The sequence below is a fragment of the Microcaecilia unicolor genome, chromosome 6, assembly GCF_901765095.1.
Source record: "Microcaecilia unicolor chromosome 6, aMicUni1.1, whole genome shotgun sequence".
In the NCBI taxonomy this organism is placed as follows: Eukaryota; Metazoa; Chordata; class Amphibia; order Gymnophiona; family Siphonopidae; genus Microcaecilia; species Microcaecilia unicolor.
Genome location: NC_044036.1, coordinates 90,128,840 through 90,150,596, shown reverse-complemented (window position 1 = coordinate 90,150,596; position 21,757 = coordinate 90,128,840). Strand labels below are relative to the sequence as shown.

Sequence of the window (21,757 nt, the reverse complement as noted above, 5' to 3'; positions counted from 1 at the left end):
GACGACGGCGAGCCGCCACTGCTACTGCCATTTGTTTAGCCGAAGCTCTGACAAGGTCATAAAGGGCATCAGCCAGAAAGGACAAGGCCACCTCCATCCGCGGAGCCACATCCAAGAAGGGCTCCGCTCCATCTCCGGGCTGTGCCACTGCCTGTTGCAGCCAAGCTAGGCAGGCTCTAGCAGCATAACAGCTGCATGCAGACGCCCGAACAGTGAGACCTGCAATTTCAAAGGACCGTTTCAATGCTGTTTCTAGCCTACGGTCTTGAACATCCTTCAGGGCAACACCTCCTTCAACAGGGAGGGTAGTTCTCTTTGTCACCGCAGTGACTAGGGCATCCACTGTAGGCATTTGAAAACGAGCCATATGCCCCTCACGCAGAGGGTATAACTGCCCCATAGCCCTGGAAACTCTCAAAGGTCCCTCGGGGTCAGCCCACTGAGCCGACACAAGCTCTAGGATGGAGTCATGCAAAGGGAAGGCCCCAGCAGCTTTCTTGGTACTAGCCATCCTGGGATTACCCGAGGAGGCCATGCCACTGTCAGGATCTTCAATCGAGAGGGCCTGCAGGGTATCTGAAATAAGCGCTGGCAGCTCATCACGGTGGAAAATCCTCACCGCGGAGGGATCATCCAGATCCTGTGGTAAATCCGCACCTGACTCCGGTTCCTCAGACCAAGAACGTCTGTCAGAGTTCTCCGAATCCTCACACCCCGACCATGGGGGGGGAAAAAGGTGCACCACAATCTGAAGGGGAATTAACCCTTCTGCGCTTATCTTTGGGTCAATCATCCGGGAAAACCTCACTGGGCAGTCCCAGGCCAGAATCCATCGGGGGGGCAATCAAAGAGGCCTCAGGCGACCCTTGAGGGAGGGCTCTTTTCATCATGTATGCTTTATGCAGCAAAAGCACAAAATCCGGGGAGAAAATCTCACCCTGGGCACCCAAATCCTGTCCGGTGCTAGCCACTCCTGAAATAACCTCATCTCGAGGTGCCCCACCCGGCTCAGGTCTCTCCGTGTCCACGGAGACCGCGCCATGCGGTGTAAGCAAAATGGCGCCCGTTGCCAGCTCAGAGCGGGAAGAAACATCGCTCGCCATGCTCGGTCTGGTTCCTATGCCTGTACAGCACGATTTACAGAGCCCTGCTGCTGATTTGCGCTTGCCACACGTGGAACAGTGCTTTACATTGTCCGCAGCCATCGCCGAAAAACGGCGGTAAAATCCAAAATGGCGGTTTCACGCCAAAATCGCCACGATCGCGGGCCCACCCCGGAGGAGTTGGAAAACACTCTTACCTCAAAGGATCTAGCGTACAACTACAATCCTGCTGAAAATCAGGTCAAAAACCTCTGTTCTAGCGTCTCTGCGTTTAAAAACGCGACGCGACTTTTTTTTTTTTTTTTTTTAACGCTGTGAGGAAAGCAGAGGTATTGAAGACTCCGGAGGCTCAGATGAGTGGGAAAGGCAGGGAAAGGGCGAACCTATATGCCTGCATCCACTGTTGGTGGGTAAGGACAGGGAAAGCAATGCAATATGTCCACATCCACGAAGTTATGGGTAAGGCAGGGAAAGGGCTAACCTATGTGCCTTTAAAGTGAAGCTGCTATAGCCTCCAACACCCCGGTTAACAATTGGCAAACCAGGAACCACCTCCCGGCAGATTTTTCTGGAGCTCGAGAAGCTGCAGCCACCCTGCTAGGGGAGATAGAGAATACTGAAGAGGCAGTGGAGCTAGCTGGCCAAGAGGGCACTAAGAAAGTTTGAGTGCTCTCTAGCTCCCCTGCTGGTTGATGGACATAACCCATACGAAATGGCTTCATCTGCTTGATGACAAGGAAGCATACATTATAATGTATACAAACGGTACTTTCTGGCCTCATGCCCACCTCTCTGGCATCATCTGCATAGGAACCAACTCGGTGGCTGCTGTGGGTGCTTGACCACCCCCAATATAAAATAAATGCCTTGTATGTATGGAGGGAGGGGTAATCTCCACTGGGGGTTCCACCCCCCAAAATGGTATAAAAGGTGGCTCCTATGATTCAGTACCAATGGAGGTGGTTCCCCCCCCCCCCCCCCCCCCCAACACTGTTGACCCTCTCTCTCTGGTATTTGAATAGCAAATGAATGTGTGCAGAGGACAAAAAGGACCATCCCCCCTGACCCCTGCTCTACAAACTTATATCTTACAGACGCTTTGGAGTGCACCGGGACCTGGAGTCCCTCAGGAGGCGGTTCCGCCGTGTGAGGCGTGAGAGGCCCGACCTCATCCGGGCGGTGCGAAGGCACCTCAGGGCTCGCCGTAAGTATTCAAAAACAGGACACCTGTACAGATTTGTAAATACACTTCTTGAATAATGCGAATGTGTTGTACAATATCAATTCCCATGTGCCTAATAGCCAACTAGTAAGTAATAACATATCTGTCCCAGATCAAGGATGCAGGTTGCAGGGGTTCTCCCATGAGTGTGGCTGCAACTTCCGACCATCCCCCCGAGATGAATGAGATGATATGCCTCACTTTACTATTCCCCTTTCTGTGGTGGCTGATTAGTGTGTCCTGGTAGACCTGCCTGAGGCCCTACTTTTACTGCATGTCATGGCCTAACTCACATAAAAGTTTTGTGCTCAACACCCTTCCCACTGCCGCCGCCCCCCCAATAAATCCTACAACAACTGCCCATCAACCCCTCGTTGCATCTCACAATGTAAACATGCTGGTCAGCAATGAATTTGGTATGGCAACATGTCCTGTGTGGTGTGTGTCAGAGGAAGTTCCAGGGTTCTTTGTCATGTCATCTGATGCAGCTCATTCCCCATGGGCATAGGCTACGCCTTACCACACCCTGCCCCATCCCCTGCCTCATGCCACCCAGCTACTGCACTATGCAAGCCATGTTGTATGCGCTGATCTCAATCACACTCCTTTTACATACACAGGGCTCCACCACCAGCAAGCCGAGCGGGCAGATGAGGAGGGCCACCACCTCCAGGAGGAGCAGGAAAGCCACGAGGAGGAGGAGGAGGAGGAGGAGGAGGAGGCGGCGGCGCCTGCACAGGAGGCGGAGGAGGAGTCGGGCTCGGAGGAGGGGGTCCTCGTCATAGATGAGAACTATATGGAGGCCCCCTCCCCACCTGTACCAGCAGCAGAGCCCTCTCCCTCCCCTCGGCCATCCACATCCCCTGCGGCAGCACCATCACCTGCCCCACCGCCTTCCCCTGGGTCTGCTCCGTCCCCTGGGCCTGCTCCAAGCCCTGGGCCTGCTCCAGCCCGTGGGCCACCTCCAGCAGCCCTAGGCGCAGGTGCCATGATGCGCCTCCTGCAGCAGCTGGTAGATGGCCAGCAGCAGCTAGTAGTTGGCCAGCACCAGCTGCTGCAGGAGGTGAGAGCCCTACGGCAGGGCAATGAGCAGCTCCAGGGCCCACTAAGGGTACTGCTGGGCCTGCTCATTGCCCTGCTACAGAGGGCCTTAGTCAGAGGGCGTGCCTGCCCTTGACTTAAATTGGGGGGGAATTGTTGGGGGTTGGTTGTTTTGTAGGGGTGGGGGAAATAAATGTTTTTGTTACACTTTAACTATCAGGGTGTGTGTGTGTTTGTCTCCCTTGTGCATTACATATAAGCAAATGGTGCTGTTGAGTTGAGAGGAAGGAGGCAGCAATATGCATAGCATTAAATGTGCTGTGTGAATGAGAAAGTTGATGTATGTCTGAGAATGTTGGCCATACAGAAGGCCACCTGTTCATGCCAACCTGCATGGCCATATGTGCAGGGGGGTTGGGCCGGGGAGCCTGGATGGATATTTGTGTTCATGAATACAAATGGCCAGCCAGCCTCTCTCTCGCCCTCCCTCCCTCCACCATACTGACCCACAACACAGAGTGCCATCAATAAGAGATTAATAGTGTAGCACGTGTGATCTGCCAAGTAGACACTTCCACATAACCCCAGGTAGCACATACACAGTGTTTGCTGTCTGATGGTCACACATCCTTACCCACAAGCCACATTGGTGGGGGGGGCCCAAGAAGGACCTACAAACAGCTAGCTCATAATTTCACATTCAATACATCAGCTATGGTATATAATGCTGAGGAGAAAAGGGGAAACAATGGGAAACCCAATAGATGGATGGTTACTTCATCACAGTTGCAATGTAATACTTGTGTTAGAGAAGGGCACAAATAAAAATGGTGCTCATTATTTGCAGGTGTGATCACACTTTCTCCAGTAGTAGATCAAGGTGTGTTACATTCAGGTATTCTGGGTTTGTGTCAAAGTTTGTCCCTGAAGTGACTTGCCTTAGGTGGGATTTGAACCAGCAACCTTATGATTATAAGGCTGGTGCTCTAACCACTAGGCCACAGCAGCCACCAGGCTTTAGCCACCTGCAGGTACTTTGGGAGTTGGGACCTGTACACACAACCCTCTCCCTCACCACCATGTCTTAAGGCCTCAGTGGCAGTACCTGTAGCCACCTTGAGCATTTTGTCCAGGCTACCGATTAAAAAAAATGTTCATGTTCCCTACTACCTATGGAGGAATTTAGGAAGGTGTTCCATAATGTCCTAAACACATCCATTGCATAAATCATTCTCCCCTCCCCCTCCTATGGACCTTGAGAATGAGTGGCCACTTCTTAAATTGGGACTGGGGTACACCACATAAACAAGGAAGATGGAACCTACCGGGAACCAATACAGCAGTTCCAACAGCTGGCCCACACCACTGAGGACCTGCCAACCCCACAGTACAGTGCACAGGAACCTGGTGAAAAGAGAGCTACCTAAGATCTGACTCCAGACTACATACAATGAATGCACACTCCTTGACTATGAGCACAAAGAGAAGAGGTGGCAGACAAATGAGAGCGTACCATGAACGTCTGTTTCAAGACTGTGTAGTGCGCCTTTTATCTTCTGGAACATTAGCTGCACATCTCCCTGATTGAAATGACCCTTACCGAGGGGTGCTTGATTTGGGGCGAGTGTAGCAAATTCGTCGCCCCCACAGACTGCCTGCTACAACCAGGCAGAGAGAATGGGAGAAAGCAAGGGAGCATCAGGGGATGTGGAAGAGAGGAAACGGAAGGCGTGGTGGCTGAGGGCCAGCAATAATCCCCCCCCCCCCCCTAAATACACAGGTGTACCCAAGCATACATTGCTAAACACAAACCTTAATATAAGTGAGGGTAAAACCCTGTAAATGATTATTACGAACAACCGGCAAGGTCTCAGTGCAGGAAATGGCAGGTTAAATGGCAATGAAGAAAGGGAAGGCAGGTGGAGACGCCCATACTTATCTACTCATAATCGAAATCATGTGCTCCTAATCGCTATCTCAGCTGGGCACGCTTAGGAATTATGTGTATAATTGAAAAACAAACGCCCATATCAGAAACGCCTATTCCCCCGTCTCAATGGGCGTTCTTGGCGACTATATAAACGCCCACTCCGTATTTTCGAAAACCCCACTGGTACAATGCCGCCGCATCTGCCCCCAACCCGGAAGGGTAATTTTTCCGAAGGTGAGGTGGAGCTCCTGGTGCAGGAGATACAACAGCGGCACCGGAGTCTGTTTGCTCCCACAGGGCAGAGGCTGGCTGCAACCACGAAGCAGCGGGAATGGGAGGCAGTACGGGACAGCCTGAATGCTGTGTACCATTCTGGGAAAGACGTGGAGGATTGCAAGAGAAAGTGGCGGAAACTGAGGAGGGATGTCAGGAGGAAGGCGGGGGCCAATCCCCCAGGACATGATACAGCCAATCTCACCCCCATGGAGCTGATGGTGCACTCCCTCCTACCCCAGGAGGGCATCCACGACACCTCGGCCCAGGCTGAGGACTCAGGTAGGTGTTTCATTATGCAGTTGGGGTATCTGTTGTGCTGCAGTACACTTGTGTTATAGAAGTTGGGGCCAGGGGGAGGGAGGTGAGGAGTGGGGGGCAGGAGGAGGGAGGTGGGGGGGAGTGTCTCTGGCTGTCTTTATGTACATTAACAGGCCACCTTTATGATGGTGTTGTCACCTGGTAACCCCTACTCACTACCTCTGTACCCTTACTCCCTATCCCTACCGTTGTCATTGGGTTTCCTCTTACTTGTCCTGTGTGCGCATCTTAATTGAATTGTAAGCTCTATTTGAGTAGTGGTAGTGTTCATGTGTGTTATAGGAGCAGACTGGGTTGGTGCTGTGGGTGTGTGAGCACCCCCAATATTGAGGAAAGATCATGTAGCTGTGCAGGGAGGAGTTTTGTTCACTGGGCTTAGCACCCCCAATAATACTTTACAGTTGGCTCCTATGGGTGTGTGTATGTTACTACTGTGACACAACTTTGGGGGCCTTCCTTCCCTACTACTCCCTCCTATTTTCCCATTACCAAACTGTGCCTAGTTCCTCCTGTGACCTCTGTGCTCTACTGAGTGTGGGCCACATGCATTCAACTGAAGGAGCCTGTAATGGGGGTCATAAAGCAGTTCTATGCAGTCTACCAAGTCAGTAGTAACACAACACATGCTGAAATGTTGTTCAATTTAACAATTATACAACAAACAGCTTGTCCACAACGTTGTGAGTGGTGTCCTTCTCTTGGCTGATCGTCCACCACCTCTACCCAGCTGCCTGTGGGGCTCTCTCTTTCGCACCCGTGTCAATTCCATTCCTCCTCACCATCTCTTTGCTGGGTCATCAGGTTGGGGGACATGCCAATGTATATGAATGCTGAAAGACAAAAGTGGGTTATTTGCACCAACACTATTCCTCACTCTTGTGCTATACAGGTGATGACTCAGAGGAGGCTGGCCCTAGTGGCCTGCAAGGCCAACGCCCTACACCAGCAGTCCAGCCTCAACCTCCACAGCCTGCAGCACCAGCAGTCCAGCCTCTGCCTCCACCCCCTGCAGCACCAGCAGTCCAGCCTCCACCACCTGCACCAGCTGTCCAGCCTCTGCCTCCACCACCACCTGCACCAGTCCAGCCTCTGCCTCCACCACCTGCAGCAGCAAAACCTGCAGTACAGGCACATCCTCCACCAGCACCACCAGCAGAGGCCGCACCTCCAGCACCGGAGGATTTTGGTGAGGAGGAGGGGCCAGCTCCTCGCCAGAGGCCATCCAGCCAAAGGAGGCAACTCCTGCGGCTGGCCACGGAATTACTACGCCACAACATGCGCTTGGAGGACTACCGGCAGCAGAAACTAGAGCTGCAGCGCCAAGCACTGGAGGCACAGCAGCAAGCCCACCAGGAACTCCTCCAGGCGCAACGCGAAGGCCACCAGGAGGTGCTCCAGCAACTCAAACGGCTGGAGCAGAGCATCCAACACCTGCGCCCTCAGGGCACAGCACCTACTCCAGCCCCCGTGCTGCTGGAGCAGGCCCTGCCATCAACTTCCTCCTCCACTGACCACCAACCACCAGCTAAGAGGTGGGCGTTGCGATCGTCTGCCTCCACACCCACTCCTGCAGCACCCACCAAATCTGTTCCCATTCTGGGTCCTGTGGCCAGACTAGAACCAACAAGGTGGCCGGATTTCCACGGTGCAGCCGAAGCCGCAGGCTGCCATGGGGATACGGAGGAGGACACTGGGAGCAGCACCTCAGAAGAGGGTGAACAGACTTCCCGTGCAGCACCAGCTGCAAAGGAAGGGCGTGGGAGGGGTAGGAGGGGACGGGGGAAGGGAAGGGGAAAGTGATGGGACATGCTGTAGGGTGAGGGTTGGTGGGAGGGGGGGTGGGTGTGGGAGGGGGGTGGTGGTGGTGGTGGGGTTGAACACAGTAACACATGCACTTAATGTAAATAAATAAATGTACACTTACTTTCACCTAAAACTTGTTTCAATGAGTCTTTGTCTTGCTCTTACGCCAAGCTGGTAGGCATTGAGCTCTGCTCTGTGGGCTAGGGGTGGAGGGGGCTCCTCTTCCAGCTCATCTGGGGCCTCTTCTGGTGGTGGCTGTGGCTCCTCTGGGAAAGGCTGTCCTCTGCGCTGGGCCAAATTGTGTAACATGCAGCACGCCACAAAGATCTTGGCCACCTTTTCTGGACTGTAGAGCAGCTCTCCTCCAGACCGGTCCAGACAGTGGAACCGGTTTTTCAAGAAACCAAAGGTGCGCTCAATGATCCCCCGGGTGCTGTGATGTCTCCTGTTGTAGGTTTCTTCTGCCCCTGGTTGTGGGTGGATCAGGGGGGTCATGAGCCATGTCCTCTGCGGGTAGCCTCGGTCACCTTTGGAGAAAAGCAGAATGAGATAGATGAGTGTGTATTGCTTGGAGCAGGTACAGGGGGGGCGGGGGGATTTGGATAGTGGGTTGTGGAGTGAGGTGGAGGAAGCCAGGGCGGAGGGTTGCCCAGTGGAGGAGGTATAGTATGGGTACATGCATGTTGCACTTACCTAGTAGCCATCAACCAATGAACTCCCCTCGCTCGAACCTGCGGAAGATGCCCGAGTGCTGTAGGATGTAGGCATCGTGGGTGGAGCCAGGGTACCTGGCACACACGTCTAATATCTCCCCCTGGGCATCACATACAACTTGCATGTTCATGGAATGAAATGCCTTCCTATTTCTGTAGGTGGCTTCGTGTGCCCGGGGGGGTCTGAGGGCTACGTGTGTGCAGTCTATCACACCGATGACCGAGGGGAATCTAGCAAGAGCATAGAAGGCGGCCATGTTGTTGTGCAGGGCCTGGGGGTGGTGGGGAAAGTGATGTAGTGCGAGGTGTGAGTTATAAAGGCATCCAGGAACTGGGTGAGACAGTGTGAAATAGAAGCCTGGGTGAGGCCTGTGTTAGCAGCTAATACGGATTGAAAACTGCCAGTGGCCAGGACAGAGAGAGAGGAAGTGATTTTGAGGTGGGCAGGGATGGGGTTATTCCTACGTGTCTGGGGCTGAAGGAGGGGTTTCAGCTGCTCACACAGCTGACGAATGGTGGCCCTATCAAACCTGAACCTTGTTAGACACTGCTGGTCAGTGAGTTGTAGGAAGGTGGTGCGGGGCCTAAACACTCGGGGCCGTGAATACCTCCTGCGGTGGGTGGCCTCTTCGTGTAGCATGCATGCCACAAGTGCATTAAGTGCATCCATATCCCCACCACCAGTGCAAGTATTAGGACTAGTAGTCAAACACCAACACACACAGATCTGTCACTTCCAGCCACCACGCCCTCTGGCCACTCACTCGCCAAACAGTACAGGAACACAGAGACAAACGGAGGTCAGGGAATAGAGTATACACGTGGGAAGAGTGAATGGGGGAGGGGAAGGGGGCGATGGAGCAAAGGAGTAGGAGTAAGGAAAGGTCAAAGGGTAAGACACAAAAGAGGCAGGGCACACAGACGAACGTAACAGGTACTCAACACGCTCGCCTTTCTCTCTGCAACCACCAATTCAGCTCTTCCACCAACGATGTCGCCACTCTCCAACTACGCACAATCGCTAATGGGTCTAAAGACGATTTCCCCCTTGCTCTGGTCGCTTTTATTTCGGGTCCATCATATTACGCCCATCTTCCCACTCAACCAGAGCCATTTCGCTATTCGTTATACGTTGTACACGTCCACGTCGTATCACCGCCCCTAACACGCCCCCGACACGCCTCTTATTTGGACGTTTTTACGTGAACATACGAGCGACACGGACGCACTGAAACATTGGTTTACATTATATTGATTTACTCGTTTTTGTGAGATAAACGTCTATCTCCCGATTTAGGTCGTAATATAGGCATTTTTGTCTTTCGATTATAAGCAGGACAGTTATTCAAAGCTGTTAAATCGCGGGAGGATTGTGAAAAATTACAGGAGGACCTTACGTGACTGGGAGACTGGGTGTCTAAATGGCAGATGACATTTAATGTTAGCAAGTGCAAAGTGATGCATGTGGGAAAGAGGAACTCGAATTATAGCTACATCATGCAAGGTTCCATGTTAAGAGTCACAGATCAAGAAAGGGATCTAGGTGTCGTCGTTGATAAGTTGAAACCTTCTGCTCAGTGTGCAGCTGCAGCTAAGAAAGCAAATGGAAAACAAAAATGAGGATGTTATAATGCTTTTGTATCGCTCCATGGTGTGACTGCACCTCGAATATTGTGTTCAATTCTGGTCGCCGCATCTCAAAAAAGATATAGTGGAATTAGAAAAGGTACAGAGAAGGGTGATGAAAATGATAAAGGGGATGGGACGACTTCCCTATGAGGAAAGGCTAAAGCGGCTAGGGCTCTTCGCTTGGAGAAAAGGCAGCTGAGGGGAAATATGACAGAAGTCTATAAAATAACGAGTGGAGTTGAACGTGTAGATGTGAAGCGTCTGTTTACGCTTTCCAAAAATACTAGGACTAGGGGGCATGCAATGAAGCTACAATGTAGTAAATTTAAAATGAATCAGAGAAAGTTTTTCTTCACTCAATGTGTAATTAAACTCTAGAATTCATTGCCAGAGAATGTAGTTGATTTGCTTAGCGGAATTTTAAAAAGGTTTGGACGGCTTCCTAAAGGAAAGGACTTGGGGGAAAATCCACTATTTCTGGGATAAGCAGTATAAATCGTTTTATACTTTTTTTTTTTAATCTTGCCAGGTATTTGTGACCTGGACTGGCCACTGTTGGAAACAGGATGCTGGGCTTGATGGACCTTTGGTCTGGCCCAATATGGCAATACTTATGTACTTATGTAGATGATACAAAAAAAATTATACAAGTACTGTTCACTTTTGACATGCCTAAAACTGGACCAAATATTCATATTCTATTCAGCCCCCAATAGTGTCCCAAATACATTATTCTTCGGCCAAATAGTGATCTAAATTTGAATACAAATAATCCGGGGATCTGCTGTAGTAAATGCTAGTGAAATAAACTTGATCTCCAATTTCACGCTGCTTCTTTTATTATGTTCTGTTAAAGCTCAATGCCTGTATTCATATTCGGCCGAATAATATTTTTCATTATTTGTATTCAGCCAAATAGTAAAATATGCTATTCGGTACAGCTCTACTGTTTATACATTGAAAGCAAAGATTATAACAGTTAGCATCTAACTGAGCAGCAATGCTTGCAGCTCAGCTGTTAACTGCCACTGAACTTGCACCAGCAACGGGGCCCATGCAGAAAGCTTCCCACACAGTTAAAGTGGGCATAAACTTTTACTGCAGAATAGCAATACTGGAAGGGTTTCAGCATGGGTATTGACTCACATGGAAACCCTTATCGCAGACTGCATTTAAGTGTACCTTAATGCAGTCAATAGCTATCCCGCTGCCATGCAAGAAAAAAAAAATTCCCATACGTGCACCGGATCCAGGACAGCATAGAAGTGGGTGTCTAGCGGCACCCTCTTTCTCACTCCAAGCTGACCACCATGTCCTAAGTCTAGCATAGGCCCCAGCGTGAGCAACTATGGATATCACAGGCCAGCACTTCCTACTGCTCTCATACTGCAAAAAGTGCCTGCCTGCAACATGTGAAATTGCTCACATTGCTAGCACAGATTCCACAGAGTAGTCAGTAGCCATGGGACACATTCCAACTGCTCCTTCTCCATTCTCCTCCAGACCCTAAAAGGGAACACTTGTGTATCCCTAGTAGCTTTTGCACCCTTTAATTGCTTTCATTCAAAATTTCTGTCACTGAGAGTATTCAATAACTTTGGCTTAACAACCTCGACAACCTACATACTCAGAATATCTTCTTTTTATTATTGTTATTATTATTATTATTATTCCTACAGGGAAACAGGCCGATTCAATTCATTACTCTCAGGTACGTCAGAGTGCAATGTGATGTCACTGAGCATTTAACATTGCCCTGCTAGTGTTTAGTAGGGAGGTACATTCATTTGAAACAATCCCCATGTCATTGTGTCATTTTTTGCCTGAAATAACAGGGAAAAAAAAACCACTTTTTCCCCTGTGTAAGGGTATGTACAGGACCAATTCTGCTCCTGAAACAAAAACATTTTTTAAAACTCTGAAACGAAAAATTCCCATTAACAAGGAAATCAAAATGAACATTTTTGAGTTGCACACCCCTATTGGCTGCCTGTGATCAAGCGCTGACCAATATTCTGCCCCATTTCCTATATGGAAAAAAACTCTCTCCAATACATTATGTAATTCATTTAATTTACTTGTGTAATAACGAATGTTGTCTTAACTATGCACAAATTTCTGCACCAAAGAAGGAAACAGGGCATAATAAAATGTTCATAGATCTCTTTGTACAACTGAGGCATGAAAGTTTAAAAACGACACATTAAAAAAAATAATAATTCACAGAACTCTATATACCTTGCTAAAAAAATCACAGGGGATATTACAGGTTAAGCTTTACAAGCGGTATTGTCAGGACACAGTGTAATTAAATATACTATCTCCACTAGTTCTGCCAGCATTACATTTTCTTTAGATTTTTTTTCAATATAGTATCATAGAATTATATACATCAGGTGCATAATATTCCTGACATATAATATATCTCCATCAGTAGCAATTACAATCCAAACAGGGACAAGAGCAGCTGCACCAAGCAACTTTAAAGTTCTATTCCAGTTTATTCTCCTACTGACCCCTACACTAGCCAGTACTATCCAAAGCTGTATAAGACTCCCTACCTCTAAGTTTTAAAACAAAATGGTCTATCCGGAGTCCCTCTCTTTTCAGTTTTAGGACCAGTATATACACAATATTCTGCTCCATAAAGATTTTCTGTCCCTCAAACACTCTCCTCCTCTTGCTATTATACTACAACAAGAGTTTCTAGTTTTGTTTTAGGGGGGTTTTCCCCCTTTGTTGTTTTATTAAAAGTCAGACCGAGAAGTTATAAAATGAAACAGTGGTATATCTTGTTCACAAGATATAACAAGTGGTAGGCAAAAAAGAATGTCTTAGAACATCTGAATCAACGGGAATATAATATGAGAAATCCTAGCTCTCCTTATTATCTACTAGGATAAACACGTATTGCATTGTTTATCTCAACTACATATTGTAATCAACTAGTTTGGGACAGCACTCCACCCTCCCTCACAGGGAATACGAAACATTAAGGACGACTGACAATCACACGTTTCCTCCGCCAAATCCCTACTAAAATCCCCCTCCCAGCCAGTGGGCGGATTGAAGGGGAAAAAGCATGGCGGGCTCTGTTAAACAGGGCTCTAGCACTACCTCTCTCTCACGCCCACCCCGATCCCAGATTTGGGAGGAACAGGCAAACCCTGCAGGCCTCCTGGGAGAAGGAACACCCTCCATTGCGGATGAGCACAGTTAAATAGTGACTGAGAAGGAGGAGGAGCCGCCATTCTCTTACAGGCAACGGGGACCCCCCTACTCTGGTAGAGGAGGGGGGAACAACACACGCAGGGCTGGCTGAAGGAAGGAGGTGGAAAGCCGCAGCGCACATCGTCCCCCGTTCCTATCATACCAAGAAAGTATCAAACACCGCACACCAGCTACCAACCTGAACCGCCACCGCACCCACCGAGGTCTGTACTGCTGGTCTCCTGTCCTTGCCAAGTTTTCTCTCAGAATTCGTTCCCTCGACCATGCGCTGCGCAGCACCCCCAAATCTCCCCTTCTTCATTCAGCTGCGGCCGCTTCGGGGAGATGGGAGGAGGAGCGCGCGACACCCACCGGCCAAGAGGCGGCGGCCTGAGGAGGGGGAGGAGCGAAGCGCGGAGAGACTGTCAGTGACTGAGCGAGCGCGCGTACCACACAACGGCGAGCAGGAGCCGCCTGCTGCTGCTTCCTTCTTCACTAATATCAGTCAACGGGCGCGCGACTGCGTGGAGGTATCCGGTTGGCGCGCGGTTTTGGAAGCCCGCGTAGATAAGACTGTCCTTGGCCCTTAACTACGAGAAGATTTGGGGGGGTATCTTTGGTAGCCAAAATTTCTGGCTTGCCGACGTTCACGTCTGACGAATTGAGTTGCCAAAGGCGGAGTTTCAACGCTAAAGGCTTATTTGGTATTTTCCAGCCCATTCGCTATAATCTAACTGGAGGAACTGTCTTCGTTTTATTTTTGTTAGGAATATTTTTTTTTTTTTTTGGGGGGGGGGGTTCTTTTAAAAATATTTGTGAAGCTCAGTGCATGCTATTGGGATTTTGCGAGCGGTGATCGTTTCTCTACACACCTAGCCCAACGTGTATCGTTGTGAAACTTTTCCTTCTAAAATGGACAATTACCGAAAATTAAACATAAATTAAAGCAGAAGATTATAAAACCTGACACATTAGGCTACAGACACAATTATCTGCTGGAATGAGAACATATTTTTCATCGTCATGTACACCAGATGCGATCTATCAGCAGGTGGAGAAAGAGTGCAGAACAGAATTCTGCTGTGCCTAACTTGAACCCCGTGCAGCCGAAATAAATTGGTATTCTTCCATCTCCAGCAGGTGGTATATGCTTGCTGTGCAGTTTTTGGTTTGGACTTTATTTTGAACTTCTGATAAACTAGACACCAGCCAGTTCAGAAGTTAGATGGTAGGAGAAGCAGATTTCTGTGGAGAAGGGCTGCCGATAATGCAGTATAATTGGTCTTTTGAAGCTATACCAAGTGCCCAATCCCCCCCCCCCCCCCATCGTGTCATCTTCTACCTTTTCTACTAAAGGTAACACTTACTGACAGAAGAGCTTTGACTAAAAGGAGAGTTGGCGTGGAATCTGAAGATGGCTTTTGGTAAAGTGGGGGGGGGGGGTGGATTTCTCTCTCCAGCAGATAGTGATAGACAGTCCAGGAGCTGCACAGGCCAAGGTAGGTCCTGACTCATTTAGATAACTGGGTGGGTATCAGTTGAGCAAATGGATAGTTCCGCTGAGGTTTTAAGCGCTGTTTTGAAAAAAAAAAAAGTTATAAAGCAATTAAATTGAACTTGGGGATGATACTCTGAGGAGTCCAAGAGCACCTTTTACAAATCTGTGGTAGTGATTCCCGTGTGGCAAATGCAACGAAGCCCATAGGAATTGAATGGGCTTCACATTTGCCACACAGCGGAGCACTACCACGGCTTTGTAAGAGCAGCACCAACTTCTCTCCCCTCCCCTCCTGTTCCATGTTCACTGCTGTTTTCTTTTTTTCCTGGAAGGGGTTTAACTGAGTGCATGAGAAGTGTAGCCTCCTAAAAACATTAGAAGAGCTTCAAACTGCAGCCTTTGCTGCAGGCTACAATACTGGTTAGTGGAAACAGGTGGGAGTTTGCCTTGGCATGTAAGGAAGGATTTTCCTATTTTATCAGAAAGCCTTAAGGAAAGTTGTGTCAGAGGCCCGCAGCTAGCCGTTCCTACCAGTAGCGTAGCCCGACCTCATTTTTTTGGGTGGGCCTAGGGGTGGACTGGGTGGGCATGACCCACATATTTCCGCGCTGTCCATCCCCTCCCATAAAGATAAATATCTGGGCTGGCGGGGATCTCCGGGCCCTGCCAGCTGAAGAATCTTCTGGAGGCCCCCAAGGCTTGAGAAGTCTCATCCCTGCGGCAGTCACCAGCATGGCGGGAAGCAGCGTTGCCTGCCTGCGTGCCTGCCTTTTAAAATAATTCGTCTCCCTAGGCTCCGCTGCATTTACTTCTTCACCTGTCGCAAAGCGCTGCCGTTCGCACAGGCAGCTCCGTTCCCCTTTGGTGCGTCCATCCGGCCCTCTCTGATCCACTTCCTGTAGTGCATACGTAGGGCCAGTTGGACGCTGCAAAGGGGAGCGGAGCTTCCTGTGCGAACTGCAGCGCTTTGCGACGGGCAAAGCAGTAAATGCAGCGGAGCCTGGGGAGGCGAATTATTTTAAAAGGCAGGCAACTCTGCTGAACGCTGCTTCCCGGACCTGGCAGAGCTGTGGGAGAAAAGGCAGCGACAGCAGCAGGATGTTGGATGGGCGGGCCTGGAGGGAAAGTGGCTGGGCCTGGGCCCGCCCGTGGCTACGCCCCTGGTTCCTACCAGCTCAGCCTATATACCTGACGTAATTGTCTGGATGCAGACCTTTACAGAAGAGGATAATTCAGAGGAATCTGAGTCCTCCCCCCCCCCCCCCCCCAAGTTTCTTTTTCTTAAAGCAAGCAGGAGACAAGTGAGTGGCTGTAATTTGGAGAAGTTTAGCGCCTAGCCAAAAGCAAGCCAGAGAGGTTTTCCACATTGAGCTTTAAAAAATAAAATAAAAAAGCATGCTGGGTCCTTCTCTCTCTCTCTCTCTGAAAGAGAAATGAGAGAGTTCATAAAAGTTACATTTCTACCCTCAGGAATAATGGAGGGCTTGGTTCTTTATAGCACCCCCCCCCCCTCTCTGTAGAAACCATCATGCAGTTCTCAACACCTTAACAGCACACAAATTATATGCATGCTGTTAGTGTTGAGCATTGGTTGGTAAAGGGGCCTGAGTGTTCCTGGCATATGCCCACAAGTTATGTGGTAATCACAGCTCTTAGTGACTGGATCCCTCCTGACCCCTGCAACCAAAAAAAAACCCTGGGGATCCAGTCCACCCCCCTCTGCACACCTAAAAACATCCCCTGTGGTGTGGTGGATACCACCCCAAAAGGCCCACCAACCCAACCTGGTGAGCCCCAGGCCAGGCCTCCAGTGCATCCCAGGATGCAACGGGTAGAGGCGGGGTGCTACCACTTTGAAGCACGCAGACCCAGAGGCAGGAGGGAGTAGGCATTCCTCCTGTATCCCACGGAAAGATCTGTGGGGGGAGGGGCAATTCCACTAGACAACCATGGCTTAAGTGGTGATGTTTTTAGGTTTGGGGGGGGGGGTCAGGAGGGGGTCTACAGGACCCTCAAGGATTTTTTAAGTTTGGGGGGAGGCTCAGGAAGGTTTGGGGGTAAAGGGATGCTGCATGCTACTATGTTGACTTTCCTGTCAGTGCCTGAGCCAATCAGCGCTCAGGAACTGACAGGAAAGTTAGCACTGAACCCCAATGACAGCTCTGCAGCTGTCAATAGTTTTTAGCCACTCGGGCTGAGGTTTTCCATGTGCCAGTTTTCTAAGCTCATTAACAATTCTTTGAAATTGTTTTTTTTCTTTATTACATTTTCAATAATTACATATCGCAAAATTCTGAGATAAGCAGGAAACAAACAATTTACAGATCAATAATAAGAAACAAAATATAAATCTTCCAACCACAAGTGTAGAAAAATGAGATCCAAGGAATTTGAAATTAACAATAATAGCAAAAATTAAAACAGGTAGATGCGCATCCATAATACCCTCCCACAGCCTGCCCCAAATAGCATGCATCAGAGACTATACAATAACATTCACCTCTTCCTTAGCAATAAGAAAGTGGCATGGAGGTGTAGCCTAGTGGCTAGTGCAGCGTTCCAGAAATACAAAAAATCTAAAGTAGAGGAACACGGGGAGGAATACCGGATGAAACTGAAAGAAGCCAAGAGAGAGGTACGTCTGGCGAAGGCGCAAGCGGAAGTACAAATGGCTAGAAATGTACGGAGGGGAGACAAAAACTTCTTCAGGTATATTAGTGAAAGGAGAAAGACTAAAAAGGGGATTGTGAAACTAAAAGATACAGCAAAACGCTATGTAGAAAATGATGAAGAAAAAGCCAATTTGCTAAATAGATACTTTTGTTCTGTTTTTACTGAAGAAAATCCTGGGGAAGGACCGAGAGGGACTGGCAAAAGTACACCTGAAAACGAAGTGGATAGAGCACCGTTCACGGAAGAGAGTGTATATGAACAACTTGGAAAGCTAAAGGTGGACAAAGCCATGGGGCCGGACGGGATCCACCCCAGAATACTGAGGGAGCTCAGAGAGGTTCTGGCGGGTCCTCTTAAAGATTTGTTTAATAAATCCTTGGAGACGGGAGAGGTTCCGAGGGATTGGAGAATGGCGGAGGTGGTCCCTCTTCACAAAAGTGGGGATAGGGAAGAAGCTGGAAACTACAGGCCGGTAAGCCTCACTTCGGTTATTGGAAAAGTAATGGAAGCCATGCTGAAGGAAAGGATAGTGAATTTCCTGGAAGCCAATAAGTTGCAAGATCCGAGACAACATGGTTTCACCAAAGGGAAATCGTGCCAAACGAATCTCATTGAATTCTTTGACTGGGTGACGGGAGAATTAAATCAAGGACGTGCTATGGACGTCATCTACTTAGATTTCAGCAAGGCTTTTGACACGGTTCCCCACAGGAGGCTCTTGAATAAACTAGAAGGGCTGAAGATAGGACCCGAAGTGGTGAACTGGATTAGGAACTGGTTGACGGGCAGACGCCAGAGGGTGGTAGTGAATGGAGTTCGCTCGGAGGAGGGAAAGGTGAGTAGTGGAGTGCCTCAGGGATCGGTGCTGGGGCCCATTCTGTTCAATATATTTGTGAGTGACATTGCCGAAGGGTTACAAGGTAAAGTTTGCCTTTTTGCGGATGACACCAAGATTTGCAACAGAGTGGACACCCCGGAGGAAGTGGAAAACATGAAAAAAGATCTGAAGAAGCTGGAAAAATGGTCTAACGTTTGGCAATTAAAATTCAATGCGAAGAAATGCAAAGTGATGCACTTAGGGAGTAGAAATCCAAGGGAAGCGTATGTGTTAGGTGGGGAGAGCCTGATAGTCACGGACGGGGAGAGGGATCTTGGGGTGATAGTATCTGAGGACCTAAAGGCTATGAAACAGTGCGACAAGGCGGTGGCCGTAGCGAGAAGGTTGCTAGGCTGTATAGAGAGAGGTGTGACCAGCAGAAAAAAGGAGGTTTTAATGCCCCTGTATAAGACGTTGGTGAGGCCCCACCTGGAGTATTGTGTTCAGTTTTGGAGGCCGTACCTTGCGAAGGATGTTAAAAAAATGGAAGCGGTACAAAGAAAAGCTACGAGGATGGTATGGGAGTTGCGTTCCAAGACGTATGAAGAGAGACTTGCTGACCTGAACATGTATACTCTGGAGGAAAGGAGGAACAGGGGTGATACGATACAGACGTTCAAATATTTGAAAGGTATTAATCCGCAAACAAATCTTTTCCGGAGAGGGGAAGGCGGTAGAACGAGAGGACATGAAATGAGATTGAAGGGGGGCAGACTCAGGAAAGATGTCAGGAAGTATTTCTTCACGGAGAGGGTGGTGAACGCTTGGAATGCCCTCCCGCGGGAGGTGGTGGAGATGAAAACGGTAATGGAATTCAAGCATGCGTGGGACAGGCATAAAGGAATCCTGTGCAGAAGGAATGGATCCACAGAAGCTTAGCTGAAATTGGGTGGCGGGGGGAAGAGGGGTTGGTGGTTGAGAGGCTAGGATGGGGGAGGGCAGACTTATACGGGGTCTTTGCCGGAGCCGGTGATGGGAGGCGGGACTGGTGGTTGGGAGGCGGGAAATACTGCTGCACAGACTTATATGGTCTGTGCCCTGAAAAAGACAGGTACAAATCAAGGTAAGGTATACACATGAGTTTATCGTGGGCAGACTAGATGGACCGTGCAGGTCTTTTTCTGCCGTCATCTACTATGTTACTATGTTACTATGATCCTGGAGAACTGGGTTCCATTCCCACTGCAGCTCCTTGTGACTCTGGCCAAGTTTGCCTAACCCTCTGTTGCCCCAGGTACAAAAAATAAGTACCTGTATATAATATGTAAACTACTTTGATTGTAACCACAGAAAGGTGGTATATCAAGTCCCGTACCATTTCTGTTTATTTACAGAACATAAGGAAACCAAAGCACAAAATTGGCATCCTAGGCTGAAAGGCCAAGAAAGCTCTGCACCTCTCTTGAAAGATCAGGAAATATGCAAACCTTTTAATCCAAAAATTGTGTTTCCAAATGTCTAAAGGAAAGTTTCAAAACTGCATTGTAGTCTGCCTCCAAAGCAAAGGTCACCACAGTAGTAGCCCTCTGGGTAATTACATCCAGAGAGGATTCCAGAAAAGATGTGATTCAAATTGTCCACTTCTGAACCCCCCCCCCCCCCCAAAGGGGTTCTCCCAATTTTCCAGAGCCCAGAATATATTGAGCTCATGTAATAGGAGGCAATGAATCACCAGCCATCCCAAGAACCTCTGTTAAATTTCTTGACCATATCAACCAGTATAATCAAAGGAGACCTGGGGAAATTGAGCAATCTCAGGTTATCAGGCAAATTTTCAAAATAGATAAATGTCCAAAAAGTGAAATAAGTCAGCATTTGGACGTTTATCTCACAGAAACATCTAAATCAGTATTATTGAAACCTCTTTTTGGACATCTTTCTCTGAAGTCTGTCAGCAGGACGTCCAAATCTCAAGGGGGCGTGCCAGGGTGTGTTCAAGGTGGGACTTGGGTGTTCCTAAGACATGGACATCTTTCAGCAATAATGGAACAAAACAGACTTTTGAGCTAGACCTGTTTTTATTTATTTTATTTGTTAAATTTATAGCAAATAGCTGCAGTGGGAATTGAATCCACTTCTGCAGAATCAAAGTCTGCTGCACTAACCACTAGGCTACTCCTCTACTCCACACAAGAGGTACCCCAAATGGCCAGGTGGCCACTGGAGGGACTCGGGGATCACCTCCCCTTACTTCCCCAGTGGTCACTACCCCCAAAATATGTGATTAAAAATATTACTTGCCAGCCTCCGATGTTATACTCATGTCAATTAGAATAGAATGCAGGTCCCTGGTTCTTCATGAACCTCAAGTTGCTTAAACTGTCTTGATAACTAGTATAAGGCTGCCCGGGGGGGCAGAACAAGGGCACTCTAAGGCACTATTTAGGAGTATACCAAGCTCTACCCACACCTATATGCTTAGTGCCCCCTCCATATTAACTGTGCCCCCCCCAAAAAAAAAATCTCGGGTCAGGCTATGCTCCTGGGAAGAATCTATATTCCTGGATGGTCATAGGGTTCTCCCTTCTCCAAGTGCATCCTGGTACATTTGTCAGCTGGATTTGGGATCTCCTCAGAGGCTATGATACTTAATTCTAGTGTTAATATGGCCATTGGGAAGGCCAAGAATTGTTATATTATTTCTGGTGAAGAGAAGAATAAAATGTTTGGACACCTTGGGGGAGGGGGGTTGTCCTTATGTAAAACCATATTTAGAGGGAAACACATTAATCAGGGACCAACATGGTAGATAAATTTGTGTCTGCTTAAACAATCTTTTTTTTTTCTTTAGTGTCTTTCGTTCCAGGCAGCTATATGATTTATGGTTTATTCAACTATATATACCACTTTTCCTTGTTAAATAGCAAAGTTGTTTACATTACAATTCAGGAAAATTAAAAATAAATAAATAAAGGAACACTAGATGAATTAGAAAAAGAGAGACAAAGATGATTGATCAGCACATAGAATTTGACAGAGTCTGACTGCACTCCCTACGATGTCCCCAGCTTCAACCATCATAGACCCCTATAAAAAGGAAAGTTTTGAGTGCTCCAGATAGAGTCTTCCTGAGTTTGGCCCAGCATCCCCTGGATGAGCCATGCTGACCTTGATGCAAGCAACAGTTTGTGGAGGACCTAACAGCTTCTGGACAGGTTAATTGCTAGTGAATCTCAATGTTTTGACTATGCTTTTTGGGAGCTCCCATGCAAGGTGGTAGATATGACAATCTTGACTAGGTTATTTTGTTAATCCTCTGCAGGAGTTAACTGTCTTTTCAAGAAGTCCTGAAATTTTAGGGACCAAATTCAGAGGCTGATTGGAGTACTTATCAGAGCTCCTTCCTCCCAATACTGGTCAATGTGGGTCTAAATTCAGAGGCCAAAAACTATACTTTTCAGCTGTTCCCTCCCTTCCTCAGGAAAGTAATCTTGGACTGAACATTTGACTGGGGTTGAGTTCTC

At 48.5% G+C, this 21,757-nt stretch overlaps 1 protein-coding gene across 3 annotated transcripts in view; it reads right to left on the bottom strand.

Moving 5' to 3' along the window:
- RALGPS2 (Ral GEF with PH domain and SH3 binding motif 2) overlaps positions 1–14,342 on the bottom strand; it is a 677,704-nt gene extending 663,362 nt beyond the window's left edge. For 2 of the 3 annotated variants that reach the window (XM_030206437.1, XM_030206439.1), the window contains exon 1: positions 13,445–14,342. The gene's annotated coding sequence lies outside the window, so the exon portion shown is untranslated. The remainder of the gene's footprint in view (positions 1–13,444) is intronic. The other variant, XM_030206438.1, reaches the window with a different exon arrangement.
- Positions 14,343–21,757: the final 7,415 nt, after the last annotated feature.